General features: G+C 40.6%; 1 protein-coding gene and 1 long non-coding RNA gene across 2 annotated transcripts in view; one reads left to right on the forward strand and one right to left on the reverse strand.

The window, feature by feature from the left end:
- Window positions 1–20,202, forward strand: part of glis2b (GLIS family zinc finger 2b) — a 95,576-nt gene that overhangs the window by 44,153 nt on the left and 31,221 nt on the right. The window lies entirely within an intron of this gene.
- LOC133541875 (uncharacterized) lies at window positions 700–12,856 on the reverse strand. Its single transcript, XR_009803994.1, has 3 exons — window positions 12,649–12,856; window positions 12,212–12,372; window positions 700–878 (listed from the first exon to the last, which is right to left on the reverse strand). It is a non-coding gene; the product is annotated as an uncharacterized LOC133541875 (long non-coding RNA).

Here is a 20,202-nt window from a genome sequence, read left to right on the forward strand (position 1 = left end):
CATATTAGCAGTAGTGCTACTTTTTATAGCAACGCTTTTGCCCCACATTTGACAAATTATGGTTGCCTGTTCGACATATTCCCACTTGAAGCCGAACCACCGCCAGACCCCCTGCTGTTTTTATTGGGAATTAAGTCTTCATTTGTTACCAGATCCGCACCTTCTTTCTCTCGTATTCCCACTCGTACGGCTACGTTAGCAGCTAACGTAGCCCAGTCTGCTACCTCTCTACTGGGCGAGGGCGTATACGTATGTGACGTATGACGTGACATATGTAAGATTGTGCACCGGCTTGTCTGCGAGAAGGACAGACAGGAAAGAGTGAGAAGAGCCCGAAGTGTAATGCCCGCAGCTGAAAGCAACGGCGTGAGAACGTATACTCGAATATTACGATAGTCATTTTCTGTATCGCACAGAGAAAAACCCGCAATATATCGTATATATTGATATATCGCCCCAGTTCTACATGCAGGGCTTTTCTTTTCTTCTAAAAGCCTGCTGCAAAAAATAAAAATGTGAGAACAGGCCATGGAGAAGGAGCCAAAAACCTCACTTCCGAAACGCAGACCTCATCCAGCAACCCCAATAAACCACATGCAGCTGCTCAGTGGGGGAATGGTGGGGTTTACCCTCCACAGAAAAACTAGAATGGAAAAACCAAACTTCTTTGGGCATGCCAGCACAACTAAACATGTTTACTTCAATATGTCGTCAAGCTGCGCAGTTACCTTTTTTTATATCACGTTTTCTGCATTATCACCGACAATGAGTTGGGGGCTGTTTCTCTATCGGCTGCATGAGTGAGAAGCAGTGAGGCCCACGCCTCTTCCTGGCTGACCGTGTGATTGCACGCAGGAGTCGGAGGATTGCATCACCGCCTGTGGGGAAAGGCCACAGGAATGGACTGAAGTGGTGCGAAGGGGTTTCAAAGTAAAAGTGAAGGACATTGTGCGAGTCAATATGGAGATGGGTTAAATTGACTAAGGCAGGGGTCTGCAACACAAAATGTTAAAAGAGCCATATTGGACCAAAAATACACACACACACAAAAAAAAAAGTCTGGAGCGCCAAAAATTAAAAGCCTTCTAATAAGTGATATAATGAAGACAATAGGTGATGTGTCTATACTAGCCTACTATGAAAATGACAGAGTCAAAGGCTGACAAAAATATTTGATAGAAATGCTGAAATGTAATTTTCTACACATTTTTTACAACATTAGTAAAACGCAGGCTTCTCGGGGGGGCAGACAACTCCTCTAAATGACTGTCTTAGAAAGGCCAAAGGTATAGATGTTTGATTGAAACTTTTGAGTAGATTGCACAGTACTTATTCCGTACAATTGACCACTAAATGGTAACACCCGAATCAGGGGCGTCGCCAGACATATTTCACCGGGGCACGTGCCCCACTGTTGATCTGTAGTGCCCCAGTAAAAATTTCACCAATAAAAAAAAAAAACGCTTCAGAGTTTTAAGTCTACATAACATAGACAACAGCGCACATACTACTTAGTATGGTAATTGATTGCTACTGTATTCACTCCACGAAACAGTGAGCACATGGCTACTTAATATGGTAATTTATTCACGTGTGGATCGAGACTTCGGTTGAGAGAGGGAGAGAGAGAGAGGGGATTCGAATCACTGCGTGAGGTAGGTAATTTTAGCCAACAACAATTTGTTAATTACAATATTTTGATTTTGATTTGACTCAAACTGTAACGCCTAGATGGATTTAAGAAAGTTATTCGCCCGCAGCAGAGAAGAAGCGAGGAATGAGAGATGTAAGTGAAGTCCTAGCTAGCTAGGCAACATCATTGTCTTAAGTTGATGCTAAGTTAGTTAACGTTCTTCCTTGTATCAAGACAAACATATTCATTTGCTGTACGAGCTGTCGGGGGAATTTCCACTAAACATGAAACATAATGTTGGTTATTGTCTGCTGGTTCTGCATCAATGATGATTTGGAGTAAGCATGTGTGAGTTGAGTGCTTCTCAAATGGTTTATCTTCAGGAAGAAAAAATGTTTTCCATATCAAGTCGTGAGCCAAATTTTTAAATCATTCAAGTTTATTTCACAGAAAAATAGCACAGTAGACTTGTCTTGTTAATCGGTGTGACTTTGACTAAAATAATCTTGTTTTGTCACCAGAAAAATGGCTACAGCTAAAGCATCTGGTTTTATTTCCAGAAAAAAATAGTAACATTTCTGTATTTGTTTTCAGAAAGATGGCTGAAAATATCGGGTTTTGTTGCCCCATTTAGATTTTTTTAAAATATATTTCCATGTCTGTCCTGAGTCCTCCTCCAACTTGTTAGTCGGTTTGCCTTTTGCTAAAATACTCACTAAAAGTCACTAGAAAAAAGGCTAGAATAATCTGGTTTTGTTGCCACAATTTGATTTTTTTCTCCCTAAACTTTTTTTTTCCATGCACACATCTGACTGCGACTCACTGAAAATGACACACAAATCCACTTTCATGTCGCGACCCAGCAGTTGGGAACCACTGGTCAACCGTATAACAGTTACTGTACTATTTCCATGTCTGTCCAGAGTGATTGACCACTTTGCAAAAATGAAAAGGAGACGTTACAGTTTACTTCTCAGAAAATGATTCCCTGAACAGACACACAACAGTTCATTTATTCTACTACTGTGGCTTTATTCTTTTGTGTATATTTTATAGTTTTGTGTATCTGAAATAGGATTAGCCACATTGCCATAAATGGAAATTAAATAATATAAAAGAACCCAGTGATGTAGGGGTGCTTTATTTTTTGTTTTACTTTTGTAGATGTTAAGTTTGCAGATGATTACTGCAATATATATATTTCAAAAAGATTCATTGCTCTTCCTTTTTGCTTTTACCAGTAGCAGTTTAGAAGTCTGGAGTAAAAAAGTGCACAAGTAGGTCAAATGCATTAGTTAATTTCAGGTGTTTAATTAAAGATCCATACAACATAGTCCGATATGATTTCATAGTTTAAAGCACTATTTATGTATTTTTTATGATAAAAAAGTGCTAAAAATTTTTTTGCTCGCGCGCTTTGCATGCTCATGAATTATTTGTGCCCCAGGTGTGCCCCAGTACAGTATTAGGTCTAGTGACGCCCCTGACCCGAATAAGTTTTTCAGCTTGTTTAGGTGGGGGTCCACGTTAATCAATTCATGGTACAAATATATACTCCGCATAATTCAGCCATCACACAAAGTTAATCAGAGTATATATACATTGAATTATTTACAATCCGGGGGGTGATTAGGTTTGGTTGATATCAGCACTTCAGTCAACAATTGCATCATCTGAGAAATAATGATAATAATGTGTGTGACCAAGTTAAAGGAAATGGCGAGCTGTCTAATGGATTTATAACAATCTATGCAAGCTAGGTCATGTTCTCTGTGGTCTATAATGGCACACAAACCACTATCAGAAATGTAGCCAATATTACATACAGATAATGTCATGAGAAATGCAGATATAAATTAAATACACAGAGGACATAAGTACAGAAATTTAAATGAGCTCAAATATACCTACAATTGAGGCATAAAGAAGCAATATGTACATACAGCTAGCCTAAATATCATGTTAGCATCGATTAGCTTGCAGTTATTCAGTGACCAAATATGCTTGATAAGCACTCCACACAAGTCAATCACATCGACAAAGTTCATCTTTGTGCATTCATGCACAGCATAAACATGTTTTCCCAGACCATAGGGCGCACCGGATTATAAGGTGCACCGCCAAGGAATGGTCTATTTGATCATTTTTCGTATAAAGGGCGCATTAAAAAAAGGAGTCTTTTTTTTTTTTCCTCAATGGAAAACACTTCTTTGTAGTCTACATAACATGTAATGGTGGTCAAAATGTTGCATAGATGATGTTTTACAGATCTTCAAGCCGCTTTCTGACAGTCCATTCCGCATGCGCCCTTTTATGGGCGGTCTTCGGCAGCGTCTTCTCATCTTTGTTGTAGCGGTGTAGCGTGCAAGGACGGGAGTGGAAAAAGCGTCAAAATGGAGCTAACTGTTTTAATGACATTCAGACTTTACTTAAATCAATAACAGAGCAGCATCTCCTCATCCGGAAACAACACCGGAAATGTGTCCCGTGAAAAAACGTCCGACCGGAACTCTAATAACTAAAGTTCCTTGGGTGAATAATGTAAACTCACCACTTTCATGGCGAGTTTACTGATGGATATAAGTAAGAACTTTACAACTTTATATTAAAAATGGCAACAGCGGAGGATGAATGTCCCATAACAAGAAGATAGAAAAAGAAGCTTATCGACCACGTCGTCTGTACGGACTACAAAAGGTGGATGAGCGCTATTTTTCAGGACTTATGCAGATCCCAAATACAGATCAGCAGGTACCACAAGGTAAGAAAAGTTGCTTTTACAAAACGCCAGATAATATATCTTAGCTTATACACACATCATAATAATACTCCTGTTTAATGCGCCGACAATCCAGCAAGCAGAGCAGCTGTATAGCTTACCAAATTCGTACTAAAACATTTTGATAGATTTGAGCGCCGTGTGTTATGTTCTATATTTTCAATGGAACATATAAAATGTTTACATGAGTCATATTGCCATCATGTTGCAGTCTACTGGTTTCTGCCTCCTGCACGGCATTGAAACAGTACTAATAAAAATCACAAAAGATCCTCCTGGCAGCTGATTCTGGTCTTCTCACCATCCTAATCCTCCTAGATCTCACTGCAGCCTTTGACACCATTTCACACACTGTCCTCCTCCATAGATTTCACAGTATTTGCATCACAAGCACACCCTTTCGCTGGTTTGGATCATATCTCTCTGACCGCACTCCGTTTGTTCAACTCCGTTCATTTAAATCCCCCCCGTCTCTCGTTTCCTCCGGTGTCCCCCAGAGCTCTGGTTTCAGTCCCCTGCTTTTTTATCATTTACATTCTTCCCCTTGGCAATATTTTCCATAAATTTAAAATTAATTTTCACCCAGCTCTACATCTCAACCAAACCAACTGCCTCTCTACCTCCTTCTTCCCTTACAGACTACCTCAGTGAACTCTAGCAGTGGTTTCTCATCCAATTTCCTTCAACTTAATTGTAATAAAACTGAAATCGTACTTGTAGGTACAAAAACCATTCTCGCCAAAACCAACAGCTTGTCCGTTACTCTCTGCAATTCCTCTGTCTCCCCCTCCTCCCAAGTCAAGAGTCTGGGTGTCATCCTCGACAGCACACTCTCCTTCCACGCCCACATGAACAGCGATACCCAGTCTGCTTACTTTCATCTACGGAACATTAATCGTCTTCGCCCATCCCTTACCCCACATACTGATGCCATATTAGTCCAAAGCCTGGTCACCTCTCGCCTGGACTATTGCAATGCTCTCCTGTTTGGTCTCCCTCACAAGTCATTTCACAAACTTCAGCTTCTCCAGAACTCTGCAGCCCGGATAATCACCAGAACCCCTTCAATCCATCACATCACTCCTGTTTTGCAGCAACTCCCCTGGCTACCCATCAAACGTCGTATCCACTTTAAAATAATTCTCACTTTCAAAGCCATCCATAACCTCTCTGACCTGATCCATGTCGCCACGCCCTCACGTTCCCTAAGATCCTCTTCATCCATCCATCTCACCGTCCCTTTATTTAAATTGTCCACCATGGGTGCCCGAGCTTTCAGCCGCTCTGCCCCACATCTTTGGAACTCTTTGCCACCAGACCTTTGTAACTTGGACTCCATATCCCTCTTCAAGTCAAGACTCAAATCTCACCTATTCCTGCTTATTCATTGTAATCATCTTTTCTTCTTTATCTTTGTTATTGTTGTTTTTATCCAATTTGATTTTATTGTTTTGATTTTGTACGGTGTCCTTGAGTGCCCAGAAAGGCGCCTTATAAATAAAATGTATTATTATTACACGTATCTCTTATGTTTGACTGCCATTTACTGGTCACAATTATTACACCATGTACCAAATAAAATTGCTTGCAGTTCGGTGAGCAAAACCAAAATTATTCCGTACATTAGGCTCACTGTCGAGTTTTGGGGGAAAAAAAAAAAGATTTCAAGTGCGCCCTGTTCATAACTTTTATGGACAGAATTTCTAGGCGCAGTCAAGGCGTTGAGGGGTTCCGGTTTGGTGACCGCAGGATTAGGTCTCTGCTTTTTGCAGATGATGTGGTCCTGATGGCTTCATGTGGCCGGGATCTTCAGCTCTCACTGGATCGGTTTGCAGTCGAGTGTGAAGCGACCGGAATGATAATCAGCACCTCCAAGTCCGAGTCCATGGTTCTCGCCCGGAAAAGGGTGGAGTGCCATCTCCGGGTTGGGGAGGAGACCCTGCCCCAAGTGGAGGAGTTCAAGTACCTAGGAGTCTTGTTCACAAGTGGGGGAAGAGTGGATCGTGAGATCGACAGGCGGATCAGTGCGGCGTCTTCAGTAATGCGGACGTTGTATCGATCTGTTGTGGTGAAGAAGGAGCTGAGCCGGAAGGCAAAGCTCTCAATTTACCGGTTGATCTACGTTCCCATCCTCACCTATGGTCATGAGCTTTGGGTCATGACCGAAAGGATAAGATCACGGGTACAAGCGGCCGAAATTAGTTTCCTCCGCCGTGTGGCGGGGCTCTCCCTTAGAGATAGGGTGAGAAGCTCTGCCATCCGGGAGGAGCTCAAAGTAAAGCCGCTGCTCCTTCACATCGAGAGGAGCCAGATGAGGTGGTTCGGGCATCTGGTCAGGATGCCACCCGAACGCCTCCCTAGGGAGGTGTTTAGGGCAAGTCCAACCGGTAGGAAGCCACGGGGAAGACTATGTCTCTCGGCTGGCCTGGGAACGCCTCGGGATCCCCCGGGAAGAGCTATACGAAGTGGCTGGGGAAAGGGAAGTCTGGGTTTCCCTGCTTAGGCTGTTGCCCCCGCGACCCGACCTCGGATAAGCGGAAGAAGATGGATGGATGGATGGTCCGGAAAATACGGTACTTTATCAACTTCTTCCCAGCACTGTCCTTTGTACTCCTTCCTTCCTTCCAGAGTTGTGGATGAGTATGAACAACTTAACGAGAGGCGCCATGTGTGAGGCCGTGCCCAGATACCTGCAATTGAGTCGTTCTGATGTTGGTTTTCTGAAATAAACCAAAATAATACATCTAATTATAGTTCCAAAAATACCCCAGCTCATGAGTGTATAATAAACAATGCCTTTATTTTGTCAAAATATTATAATCATTTTGAGGCAATTTTGCAGCCGTTTATTCACTCCGCCGCTGTATTCATGCAGTGTTTAGGGACCAGTGGCTCTTTAACACGCTACAGAGAGCAAATACACGTGAGAAATCAGAACGACCAAAAATAAGCCCATTACTTTCATTTTGCCAAAATTCGCATTGGCCAAATATATCAACTTCCTCCAATGTATTTGTACCGTACTTTTTGGACAATAAGGTGCCCTTAAAATCCTTTCATTTTATCAAAACTTGACGGTACGCTTAATATACGGAATAATTTTGGGTATGCTTACTGACCTCAAAGCTATTTTATTTAGTTCATGGTGAAATGATAACTTTGACCGGTAGATGGCAGTCAAACATAGGACATGCGTGTCAACTGCAATACGATGGCAGTCTCACACACACACAAAGATACGTGTAGACTGCAATACGATGGCAGTCACACATAAGAGACATGTCGACTGCAATGTGATGGCAGTCACACAAGAGATAAGTGTACACTGCAATATGAAGTAAACACCAAAATGTTACATGTTCCATTAAAAATAAAGAACATTGCACACGCCACTCAAATTGATTAAAATTATTTAGTACGACTGTGGTAAGCTACGAAGCCGCACCGCTTGCTGGATTGTACTGTGCTTCAACATACGAGTATTATTATGGGGTGTGTATAAGGTAAGACATTTCTCACGTTTTGTTTCACAATATTACGCAAAAGCAACTTTCCTTACTTTCTGGTACCTGCTGATTTGAATTGGAGATCTGCATAAGTCCTGAAAATCTGCGCGCGTCCGCCTTCTTATTCCCGTCCTTGCACGCTACAACAGATGACGGAGAAAAGACACTGCCAAAAGGTGGGCCACGTAAATAAGACCCCCACAAAACAGCCCATCCAGAAACGACTGTCAGAAAGCGGCTTGAAGATGATCTGTAAAACATCTATGCAATTTTTTGACCATTACATGTCATTTAGACCACAAGGAAGAGTTTTTAATGTAGAAAAATAATATATATATGATCAGTTTAAAGGCCTACTGAAATGAGATGTTCTTATTTAAAAACGGGGATAGTAGGTCTAGTCTATGTGTCATACTTGATCATTTCGCGATATTGCTATATTTTTGCTGAAAGGATTTAGTAGAGAACATAGACTATAAAGTTCGCAACTTTTGGTCGCTAATAAAAAAGCCTTGCCTTTACCAGAAGTAGCAGACGATGTGCGCGTGACGTCACGGGTTGTAGGGCCCCTCACATCCTCACATTGTTTATAATCAGCCTCCAGCAGCAAGAACGGTTCGGACCGAGAAAGCGACAATTACCCCATTAATTTGAGCGAGGATGAAAGATTCGTGGATGAGGAAAGTTAGAGTGAAGCACCAAAAAAAAAAAAAAAAAAGGGCGACAGCTTCAGGTGGCAGTGGGACCGTTTCAGATGTAATTAGACACATTTACTAGGATAATTCTGGAAAATCCCTTATCTGCTTATTGTTTTAATAGTGTTTTAGTGAGATTGTAAAGTCATACCTGAAAGTCGGATGGCTGCGGTGAACACCAGTGTCTCTGAGAGAAGCCAAGATCACAGCTGCCTTTTTGAGCTGCAGGAGGAGGAGGTATAATCCACCGATGTCTCCGGTAAGAGCCAACTTAATATTTTCCCATCCAAAAACTTGATGGTTGACGTAGAGAAACATGTTCGCTTGACCGCTCTGTGTTAAAGCTTCACAACAAAAAGAAACACCGGCTGTGTTTCGGTGCTAAAGGCAGCTGCAATCCAACATCATTCTTCTTTATAGTCTCCATTATTAATTGAACAAATTGCAAAAGATTCAGCAACACAGATGTTCAAAATACTGTGTAATTACGCGATGAAAAGAGACGACTTTAAGCAGTGTGTGGTGCTGGGCTAATATTTCCGCAACAACCCGAAATTGCAATTTAGTTAACTAAACCGGTTGTATTGGCATGTGTTGCAATGTTAATATTTCATCATTGATATATAAACTATCAGACTGCGTGGTCGGTAGTAGTGGGTTTCAGTAGGCCTTTAAGGCGCCTTATAATCCAGAGCATCCTATGGGCCATAAAATCCGGTATAGCCTTGGCTAGAATTAATGACAACACCTCTAAGATTGTGTGTTTTAAGCTTGAAATACTCTGTGCTGAGGGCTCACCATCTCCCCACACTGCCATGTTGTGGAAAGCTCCACACTGTGGTGAGATGACTCTTTAAAAGCAGACAGTACCAGTGTGTGGAGAGCCCCAAGCCATGCTTCGTAAACACGGCTAAGTTGTCGTCCTCCGGGGGATTGTCTGTTGACGGAGAAGCATTTTTTGCTGATGAAAAGCGTATGGTTAGGTTCCGTAATCTGACAGCTGGAACGGATACAAAAGGAAAAAAAAAAAAAAAAAAATCTGTTTAATAACATGTCCTTGCACTTTGTTGTTTATCTACAAAGGAGTTTAATAAATACAATTAGGTACTTTGAATGTGTCAGTCAGAATGTAATGGCAAATTTCCCGAGTGCACAGCGCCAATGTTGGGCTGGTAATGTTATACTGGTGGACAAAGTCATGTGTGGGGCGGTATAGCTCGGTTGGTAGAGTGGCCGTGCCAGCAACTTGAGGGTTCAAGGTTCGATCCCCTCTTCTGCTATCCTAGTCAATACCGTTGTGTCTTGCCCAAGGACACTTTACCCACCTGTTCCCAGTTTTGAAAACATAACTTGGATATTGGGTTTCACAATGTAAAGCGCTTCGAATCACTAGAGAAAAGCGCTATATAAATATACTTCAAATATGTCAGGAAGATACAAATGTATGTTTTTTATTAATCATCAAATGTGTGAAAGGCCTACTGAAACCCACTACTACCGACCACACAGTCAGATTTTATATATCAATGATGAAATATTAACATTGTAACACATGCCTATACGGCCTTTTTAGTTGACTAAATTGCAATTTTAAATTTCGCGCAAAGTATCCTGTTAAAGACGTCGGTATGATGTCGTTGTAGCGGACATTTTTTTCCAGCCCGACCCAAGCTATAAGTAGTCTGCTTTAATCGCATAATTACACAGTATTCTGGACATCTGTGTTGCTGAATTTTTTGCAATTTGTTCAATTAATAATGGAGACGTCAAAGAAGAAAGATGTAGGTGGAAGCGGTATATTGGGGCTGCCTTTAGCAACACAACCACAGCCGGTGTTTCCTTGTTTACATTCCCGAAGGTGAAGTTTTACTATGGAACAGAGCAGTCAAGTGAACATGGTTCCCGACCACATGTCAACCGGCAGGTTTCGGTGAAAAAATTGTGGTAATAAGTCGGCTCTTACCGTAGACATGAGCGGAGAGCTTACGTCGTTCCTCGTGCACCTGTCAAAGAGGCAGCTGCGGACCCTTGCCTCCTCCGACCGGCTGCCCCCGAACGTGGGATGTTTCCACCGTGGAGGAGGGGAAAAAAAAAAAATCTCAGTGCGGCCCCAACGGCTGCTTGCGCTTGGCATCGTCGAGAAACGTAGCTTCCCTCAGAGACACTGGCGCACCCCTCTAATCGCACTAAAACACTACTAACACAATAAGCAGATAAGGGATTTTCCAGAATTATCCTAGTAAATGTGTCTAATAACATCTGAAACGCTCCCACTGCCCTTGTTTTTTTTCCTAGTCCTTCACTCTCACTTTCCTAATCCACAAATCTTTTATTCTCACTCAAATTAATGGGGAAATCATCGCTTTCTCGGTTTGAATCGCTCTCGCTGCTGGTGGCCATGATTGTAAACAATGTGAGGAGCTCCACAATCATGACGTTACGCGCACGTCTGCTACTTCCGGTACAGGCAAGGCTTTTTTTATTAGCGACCAAAAGATGCTTACTTTATCGTCGTTCTGTACTAAATCCTTTCAGCAAAAATATGGCAATATCGCGAAATGATCAAGTATGACACAGAATGGACCTGCTATCCCCGTTTAAATGAGAAAATCTCATTTAAGTAGGCCTTTAAACTTATGTCGTTATGCAGTTTTCAGCCAATTCGCCCAGCCCTACTCATTGTTTCGTTTTAGAAGAAAACATGCATCAAGCTAAGTCTGTTTGATTGAAAAGTATAAAAAATGGATGTTAAATTGTCATCATTTTACTTCTCTTTACTTTATTGTATATGTGCATAGCGTTTTTAACAGGAGTTTCAGAGTGAAGTATATTTTACTGCCTTTTCAATTGGATTGCTAAATTTCCTCACTGTATAAACATTTTAGGTAGACAATGTTAAGATTTGTTCAGGGACAAAAATAAAATCAGACTTGTGGCTTATTCTGGTACATTTACAGCAATGTTAATTACTGTGCACTGTCGCTGTTAAATCAATAAATACTGTAAATGGGATAGGCTCCAGCACCCTCCGCAACTGCGAGAATGTCAAACGGTAGAAAATGGATGGATAAAAATGGTTTCACATTAATATTTTAATGGAGGGCTGGCCCCACATTTGCGGTTCCCTCCAAGGTTTCTCAATGTCATCCCATTGGGTTGAGTTTTTCCTTGCCCTGATGTGGGATGTGAGCCGAGGATGTCATTCTGGCTTGTGCAGCCCTTTGAGACACTCATTATTTAGGGTTCTATAGGTAAATATTTAAATTAAATGCATGTAATTGAACTAGTGAACTATTTTAAATGAATTAAATAACTTAATTGAATGGAACAAGCAGGTTAAATGAACCAAACTAAATCCCTTCATCAATTGGAGCAATTAAAAGGAATAAAGAAACGAGAATGGCTACGAGCTTGTAGATGGTCTCTTTTCTCAAAGTCTTTTAAACTTTTAACATGCGAAATTCAAGCTTAACTTTTATCACGAGTTAAACATGAATTCATCCTTTAACTTTGCATTATTTTTTTTACTTTTAACTTTAAACATTAAACCATAGGCTTTGACTTTAAACATTTTAACTTTAACTATTTGCCATTTTACCTTAAGCGCAGTCGGGAGAATGGTGCCAGCAATCTGAGGGTTTCCTGGTTCGATCCCCACCTTTGACCAACACCGTCACATCCGTGGTGTCCTTGAGCAAGACACTTCACCCTTGCTCCTGATGGGTCGTGGTTAGGGCCTTGCATGGCAGCTCCCGCCATCTGTGTGTGAATGGGTGAATGTAGAAATAGTGTCAAAGCACTTTGAGTACCTAGACTGTAGAAAAGCAGTATACAAGTATAACCCATTTACCATTCAAACAACTTGCTTTAAACTGGTCAAACACCATGTACAATCAATGCTCAAAGTGAAATGCAGTAATGCAGTGGTTCAAACAAACAAATTAAGACAGTTGAGTAAGAAAATCAAGAAGCCTAGTTAAGCATATCTAAGTAAGCATTTCGACGGTCATGAAATGAAGAAGCATATTCACCGACCATTGGTGTGTTTGGAGAAACTCTTAGGGTAGATCTTGTGGTTGTGGCTGCTTGCTGTTCTTCCTTGCATGCAGCTTGTTTGGTGAATGAGTCTGACTCAACCGCCATTCCTTTTCAGGTGCCTTCAATCAGTAATTTGGCGGTCAGTTTCCCTCAGCATTCTGGGAATTTTAGTTCTCAATGGTTTTGACCATGTAGTTTTCCACCATGTAGGGCAGTGGTTCTCAACCTTTTTTCAGTGATGTACCCCATGTGAAATTTTTTTTTAAATTCAAGTACCCCCCCTAATCAGAGCAAAGCATTTTTGGTTGAAAAAAAGAGATAAAGAAGTAAAATACAGCACTATGTCATCAGTTTCTGATTTATTAAATTGTATAACAGTGCAAAATATTGCTCATTTGTAGTGGTCTTTCGTGAACTATTTGGAAAGAAAGATATAAAAATAACTAAAAACCTGTTGAAAAATAAACAAGTGATTCAATTATGAATAAAGATTTCGACACATAGAAGTAATCATCAACTTAAAGTGCCCTCTTTGGGGATTGTAATAGAGATCTATCTGGATTAATGAACTTAATTCTAAACATTTATTCACGAAAAAAGAAATCTTTAACATCAATATTTATGGAACATGTCCACAAAAAATCGAGCTGTCAACACTGAATATTGCATTGTTGTATTTCATTTCACAGTTTATGAACTTAAATTATATTATTCATATTTTGTTGAAGTATTATTAAAAAAAAAAGATTTATAAGGGATTTTTGGATTGTTGCTATTTTTAGAATATTTAAAAAAATCTCACGTACCCCTTGGCATACCTTCAAGTACCCCCAGGGGTACGCGTACCCCCATTTGAGAACCACTGTTGTAGGGCATGGATTGACACTTGTCTGGCACATCTGAATGTTCAACGCCACAAAAATAAATTTATTGATTGGTTGGTTTTTTTACTATGATGAGTCACGATTGGTCGCGATTAGGCCAATCAGAGGCAAGATGAAGTGGGTCATGGGACCAGAAAAGGAAATCACAAAGTGCCTGCCTGAAAATGTATTTTTTTTGTCTAAGTTTGATACATTTTGTATTATTTGCACCGCTATGTTATCTATTTTATGTATAAGGGGGTCTTAAACGACCATTGTGTGTGTGTGTGTGTGTGTGTGTGTGTGTGTGTGTGTGTGTGTGTGTGTGTGTGTGTGTGTGTGTGTGTGTGGACAAGGATAAGGTTAGGTGGGATAAAGTTAAAGTAAAGTTAAAGTACCAATGATAGTCACACAAACACACTAGGTGTGGTGAAATTGTCCTCTGCATTTGACCCATCACCCTTGATCAACCCCTGGGAGGTGAGAGGAGCAGTGAGCAGCAGCGGTGGCCGTGCCCGGGAATCAAATCTGGAGATTTTACCCCCGATTCCAACCCTTGATGCTGAGTGTCTTTGGTATGAGACCTACCGATCTCAGGGGCGGACAATCTAACCACCGGGCCTAGCCTAACCTAACCTTAGCTGGCTTAGTGTAGAACGAGACTGAGCGGTTTTTGCTTGGTGGTGAGAAAGAATTTGCCATCAAGACCACGTGGGGATTGGCGCCTATGTTCGGGAGTCCTAATCATACTTGCCAACCCTCCCGATTTTCCTGGGAGACTCCCGAATTTCATTTTCCCTCCCAAAAATCTCCCGGGGCAACCATTCCCCCAAATTTCTCCCGATGTCCACCCGGACGACAATATTGGGGGCGTGTCTTAAAGGCATTGCCTCCAGCGTCTTCAACAACCTGTCGTCATGTTCGATTTTCCTACATTCAAACGGCGTGCCGGGCCAGTCGCATAACATATGCAGCTTTATCATACACACAAGTTAATGCAATGCATACTTGGTCAACACCCATACAGGTCACACTGAGGGTGGCCGTAAAACAACTTTAACACTGTTACAAATATGCGCCACACTGTGAACCCAAACCAAACAAGAATGACAAACACACTTCGGGAGAACATCCGCACCGTAACACAACAGAACAAATACCCAGAACCCCTTGCAGCATTAACTCTTCCGGAACTACTTGGTCAACGCCCATACAGGTCACACTGAGGGTGGCCGTAAAACAACTTTAACACTGTTACAAATATGCGCCACACTGTGAACCCACACCAAACAATAATGACAAATACACTTCGGGGGAACATCCGCACCGTAACACAACAGAACAAATACCCAGAACCCCTTGCAGCATTAACTCTTCCGGAACTACTTGGTCAACACCCATACAGGTCACACTGAGGGTGGCCGTAAAACAACTTTAACACTGTTACAAATATGCGCCACACTGTGAACCCACACCAAACAAGAATGACAAACACACTTCGGGGGAACATCCGCACTGTAACACAACAGAACAAATACCCGAACCCCTTGCAGCATTAACTCTTCCGGAACTACTTGGTCAACACCCATACAGGTCACACTGAGGGTGGCCGTAAAAACAACTTTAACACTGTTACAAATATGCGCCACACTGTGAACCCACACCAAACAATAATGACAAACACACTTCGGGGGAACATCCGCACCGTAACAGAACAGAACAAATACCCAGAACCCCTTGCAGCATTAACTCTTCCGGAACACTACAATATGCACCCCTTGCTAGCACCAAACCCCACCCCCAAGTGTGGTCCTAATACCGGAAATATAGTATTTGTGATCGATAACAGTTTCGGCGAACCAAAATTTAAGAAATTGTAGCGGAAAGTGCATTACTTTGAAGTCAACCAATAATGAATATTAATTCATAATTTGACCCGGCAAATATAAACAAAACAAAACACAGGATTATAAGTCGCTCCGGAGTATACGTCACACCGGCCGAAAATGCATATTAAAGAAGGAAAAAAACATATATACGTCCGACTGGAGTATGAGTCCCATTTTTGGGGGAAATTTGATAAAATCCAACACCAAGAATAGACATTTGAAAGGCAATTTAAAATAAATAAAGAATAGTGAACAACAGGCTGAATAAGTGTACGTTATATGAGGCATAAATAACCAACTGAGAAGGTGCCTGGTATGTTAACATAACATATTATGGTAAGAGTCATTCAAATAACTATAACATATAGAACATGCTATACGTTTACCAAACAATCTGTCACTCCTAATCGATAAATCCGATGAAATATTCTTCCTCGATGTCGCTTCTAAACACCTCTGCCAACTGTCGTTTTCTGCTGCATATTTCACTACGTCCAGCTTGTAATCTGCACTACATGATTTCCTTTCCGGTGCCATTTTTGTTCAGCCCTTCTCAGTTTTTATAAGTTACCGCCGACGATGAAATGATCAATTTTAATAGCTACGACAGTAGCATATAGCATATAGCATTCCATGACTCACAATGCATTTCTGCCATGACCCCCCCCCCCCCCCCCCACGCCGAATTATTATTGGTTGACGTGTATGTGATGATTGCTGACATTTTCTTCGTCTCTTCCGCGAATGAGATGAATAATATCATTTGATATTTTACGGTAATGTGTTAATAATTTCACACATAAGTCGCTCCGGAGTATATGTCGCAAACTATGAAAAAAACTGTGACTTATAGTCCGAAAAATACTGTAAACAATAAAAAAATTAAATATGCGTCCGGGGGGGGGGGGACACGTGGAATTCTGGAAATTCTCGTCCTTTCTGATTTAAATGCGTAAAAAGAAGCAAAAAGTGCGTTAATGCCAACGCTGAGGCTAACATTACTGTCCGTGTGTTGTTTGTAAACAATATTCCATAAACATCACAACCCCGCCCTCCTCCATCTTGACATTCTCCCTCCCTCCTCCCCGCCTGGAATTCCTCGGTGTCTGAACGCGCTGGCGAGATGCCATCGGGAGCTCGCTGAGAAGCTTCCTGTTGCTCCGCCACTCGCCTCCTTTTTGTTTTGTTTTTATCTCTCTTTGATCCTTTCTTCCATTTCCCAGACTCCCTTCACCATGCACGCTCACAATGTGTATTCATGTATTTCTTTTCAAGAAGTTGCATCTGTTTGTGTTGAAACCGTCTCGACACAACCGACAACAACCTACTGGCAAAAATCACATTAATTTGTCAATAAAGTGGCATAACGTGGAAAGGAAACGGCTCACTAAAAGTGGAAAACAGAAAAAAAAAAAAAGAATAAACATTCTGCAGAAATAGAGGCCCTCGGCACAAGGAGTGGAAACTGAGGTTTCCTGTCAAAATGCTTAGTGAATAAGGAAAAAAAATAGTGCGAGTCATCCATCAGGTGGGTGGATGATGTATGCAGGCACTGTGCTTCTGGTGTTAATAGACCTGCAGTGATGAATGACAAACACCGACTTGCATATTAGAAACATTTTTTAAAGAATTTAAATCATCCTCAAAGTCTAAGCCGAAAGTTTGCTTACACACGTGCCCTATACCGTATTTTCTGGACCATAGGGCGCACCGGATTATAATGTGCACTGCCGATGAATGGTCTATTTTTGATCTTTTTTCATATAAAAGGCGCATTAAAAGACTCATATTATTATTTATTTTTTTCAAAATGTAAAACATTTCCTTGTGGTTTACATAACATGTAATGGTGGTTCTTTGGTCAAAATTATGCATGGATGATGTTTTACAGATCATCTTCAAGCCCCTTTCTGACAGTCGCTTCCGATTTTGGCGTTTTGTGGGCGGTCTTATTTACATGGCTCACCTTCGGCAGCGTCTTCTCCCCGTCATCTTTGATGTAACGGTGTAGCGTGCAAGGACGGGAGTGGAAGAAGTGTCAAAAGATGGAGCTAACTGTTTTAATGACATTCAGACTTTACTCCAATCAATAACGGAGCAGCATCTCCTCATCCGGAAACAACATAACGTGTCCCGTGAAAAACCGGGCGACCAAAACTCTAATAACTAAAGTTCCTTGGATGGATAATGTAAACTCACTACACCGGTATGTTTTAGTGCTTTCATGGCGAGTTTATTGACAGATGTAAGTAAAAACTTTACAGTACTTTATATTAGAAATGGCAACAGCGGAGGATGAATGTCCCATAACACAGTGGTCCCCAACCGCCGGGCTGCGGACCGGTACCGGGCCGCGGTTCGATTGGTACTGGGCCGCAGAAGAATTTTTTATGATTTTTTTTTTTTTTTTTACTTTAAAAAAAAATGTTTTGTATTTTTTTATAGATATATTTTTTTATTAAATCAACATAAAGAAACACAAGATACACTTACAATTAGTGCACCAACCCAAAAAACCTCCCGTTTTCATGACAAAAACCTCCCTTTTTCATGACAAAGAAAAAAAAATAATCCCCCCCGGGCCGCGGGACAAATTATCAAGCGTTGACCGGTCCGCAGCTACAAAAAGGTTGGGGGGACCACTGCCATAACAAGAAGATAGAGGAAAAAGAAGAAGCTTGTCGACTCGCGGACTCTCGCAATATTTCCGGATTTATGCAGATCCCAAATTCAGATCAGCAGGTACCAGACGCTAAGAAAAGTTGCTTTTGAATAATATTGCGAAACAAAACGGCAGATTACATGTCTTACCTTCTACACACACCATGATAATATTATAATTTTCCTGAAGGAACTCTCCTGAAGGAATCAATAAAGTACTATCTATCTATATATCTATCTATCTAATAATACCCATATGTTTAATGTGCCAACAAATCATCAAGCGGTGCATCTTCATGGGATTGTGCTGAAAATTTGTATTTCTCCTCGGGGATTAATAACATATTTTCTGATTCTGATAGCTTACCAAAGTCGTACTAAAACATGTTGATAGATTTTTGAGCGCCGTGTGTAATGTCCTATATTTTCAATGGACCGTTTAAAACGTTTGCTGTTGTTTACTTGAGTCATATCGCCATCATAGTGCAGCCTACACTTATTTGTTATGTTTGACTGCCATCTACTAGTCACACTTATCAGTACACCATGTACCAAATAAAATAGCATCGAGGTGAGTAAGCTCAACCTAACTTATTCCTTACATTAGACGCACCGGGTTATAAGGCGCACTGTCGAGTTTTGAGGAAAACAAGCTTTTTAAGTGCCCCTTATAGTCAGAAAAATACGGTAAATAATGTTAGGGCTGGGCAATATGGCTAAAATATATCACAATATATGTTTTTTATATTGGTCGATATTGATAATTATTGATATTTTTTATGACCTATATATTAAATGTTAAAAAAATTATTTTCAAATGTTACCTTCAGCTACTAAGGCAGAAAGTACAGGAAACAGGACCATGGTAAACACAATTCTAAAATCACACTGAACACTTAACAATAACCACTTAAAATTACAGTGGCAAAATCAAGAACATGTAAGAAATGCATAACAAAATAGTGCACAGTGTGAAAATGTAAACATAGAGAAACCTGAAAACAAGCCTTTTAAGTGTGCCTTATAGTCAGAAAAATGTTAGGGCTGGGCAATATAGCTTAAAAGTATCACAATATACGTTTTTTTATATTGGTCGACATTGATCAATATTGATATTTTTTATGACCCATATATTAAATGTTAACTTTTTCCTTTCAAATGTAACCTTCCCTGATTATAATCCCTTCAGCTAGTAAGGCAGAAAGTACAGGAAACAGGTCCATGGCAAACACTCAATGTAAACACAATTCTAAAATCACACTGAACACTTAATAACAACCACTTAAATGAAAGTGCGAAAATAAGGAACATGTATAAAATGCATAATAAAATAGTGCAAAGTGTGAAAACGTAAACATAGAGAAACCTGAAAAAACAAAACAATGTCTGCAGGTTTACTGGCAGGAAATGACGTGGTATTTGTTATGAGGTAATTATTATTTAAATAATTATTATTTAAAAGTAGCACGTTTAATATATTGTGTTTATTTGTATAGTCCAGTACTTTAGTTCCTACCTGTTGTTTCCATACATCCGAGAAAGCAACGGACACGGGGTGAAAACAAAAAAAATATGCCTTGCCAAGAACTGTAGTCCGTTAAAAAAAAAATCCTAAAAACAGCCGTTCTGTTGAGGTGACTTTTCCTCTTTTATCTACAAAACCCAAAACCAGCGAAGTTGGCACATTGTGTAAATGGTAAATAAAAACAGAATATTATGATTTGCAAATCCTTTTCAACCTATATTCAATTGAATAGACTGCAAAGACAAGAGACTTAATGTTCAAACTGGAAAACTTTGTTATTTTTAAAAAAATATTTGCTAATTTGGAATTTAATGCCCGCAACATGTTTCAAAAAGCTGGCACAAGCGGCAAAAAAGACTGAGAAAGTTGAGGACTGTGTTTATCAAGTTGGCTGTGGTGCGTTCTTTCTGACGTCACTTCCTGTTTGGGGCGCAGTCTTTCTAGCGTCACTTCCTCTCCGAATTTAGTTTGTAAACAAATCGATGAGTCCATACAAAGTTAAGAGCCGCCGATTAAAGAAATACACGGCGCACTTACCTGTGTAAAAAATTATCCAATGAGGGTTACCTTAAACAATGGTTTGGTGTGGCTTAAGCTTGAGCTAAATAATTAT

The sequence above is a fragment of the Nerophis ophidion genome, linkage group LG23, assembly GCF_033978795.1.
Source record: "Nerophis ophidion isolate RoL-2023_Sa linkage group LG23, RoL_Noph_v1.0, whole genome shotgun sequence".
Taxonomy (NCBI): Eukaryota; Metazoa; Chordata; class Actinopteri; order Syngnathiformes; family Syngnathidae; genus Nerophis; species Nerophis ophidion.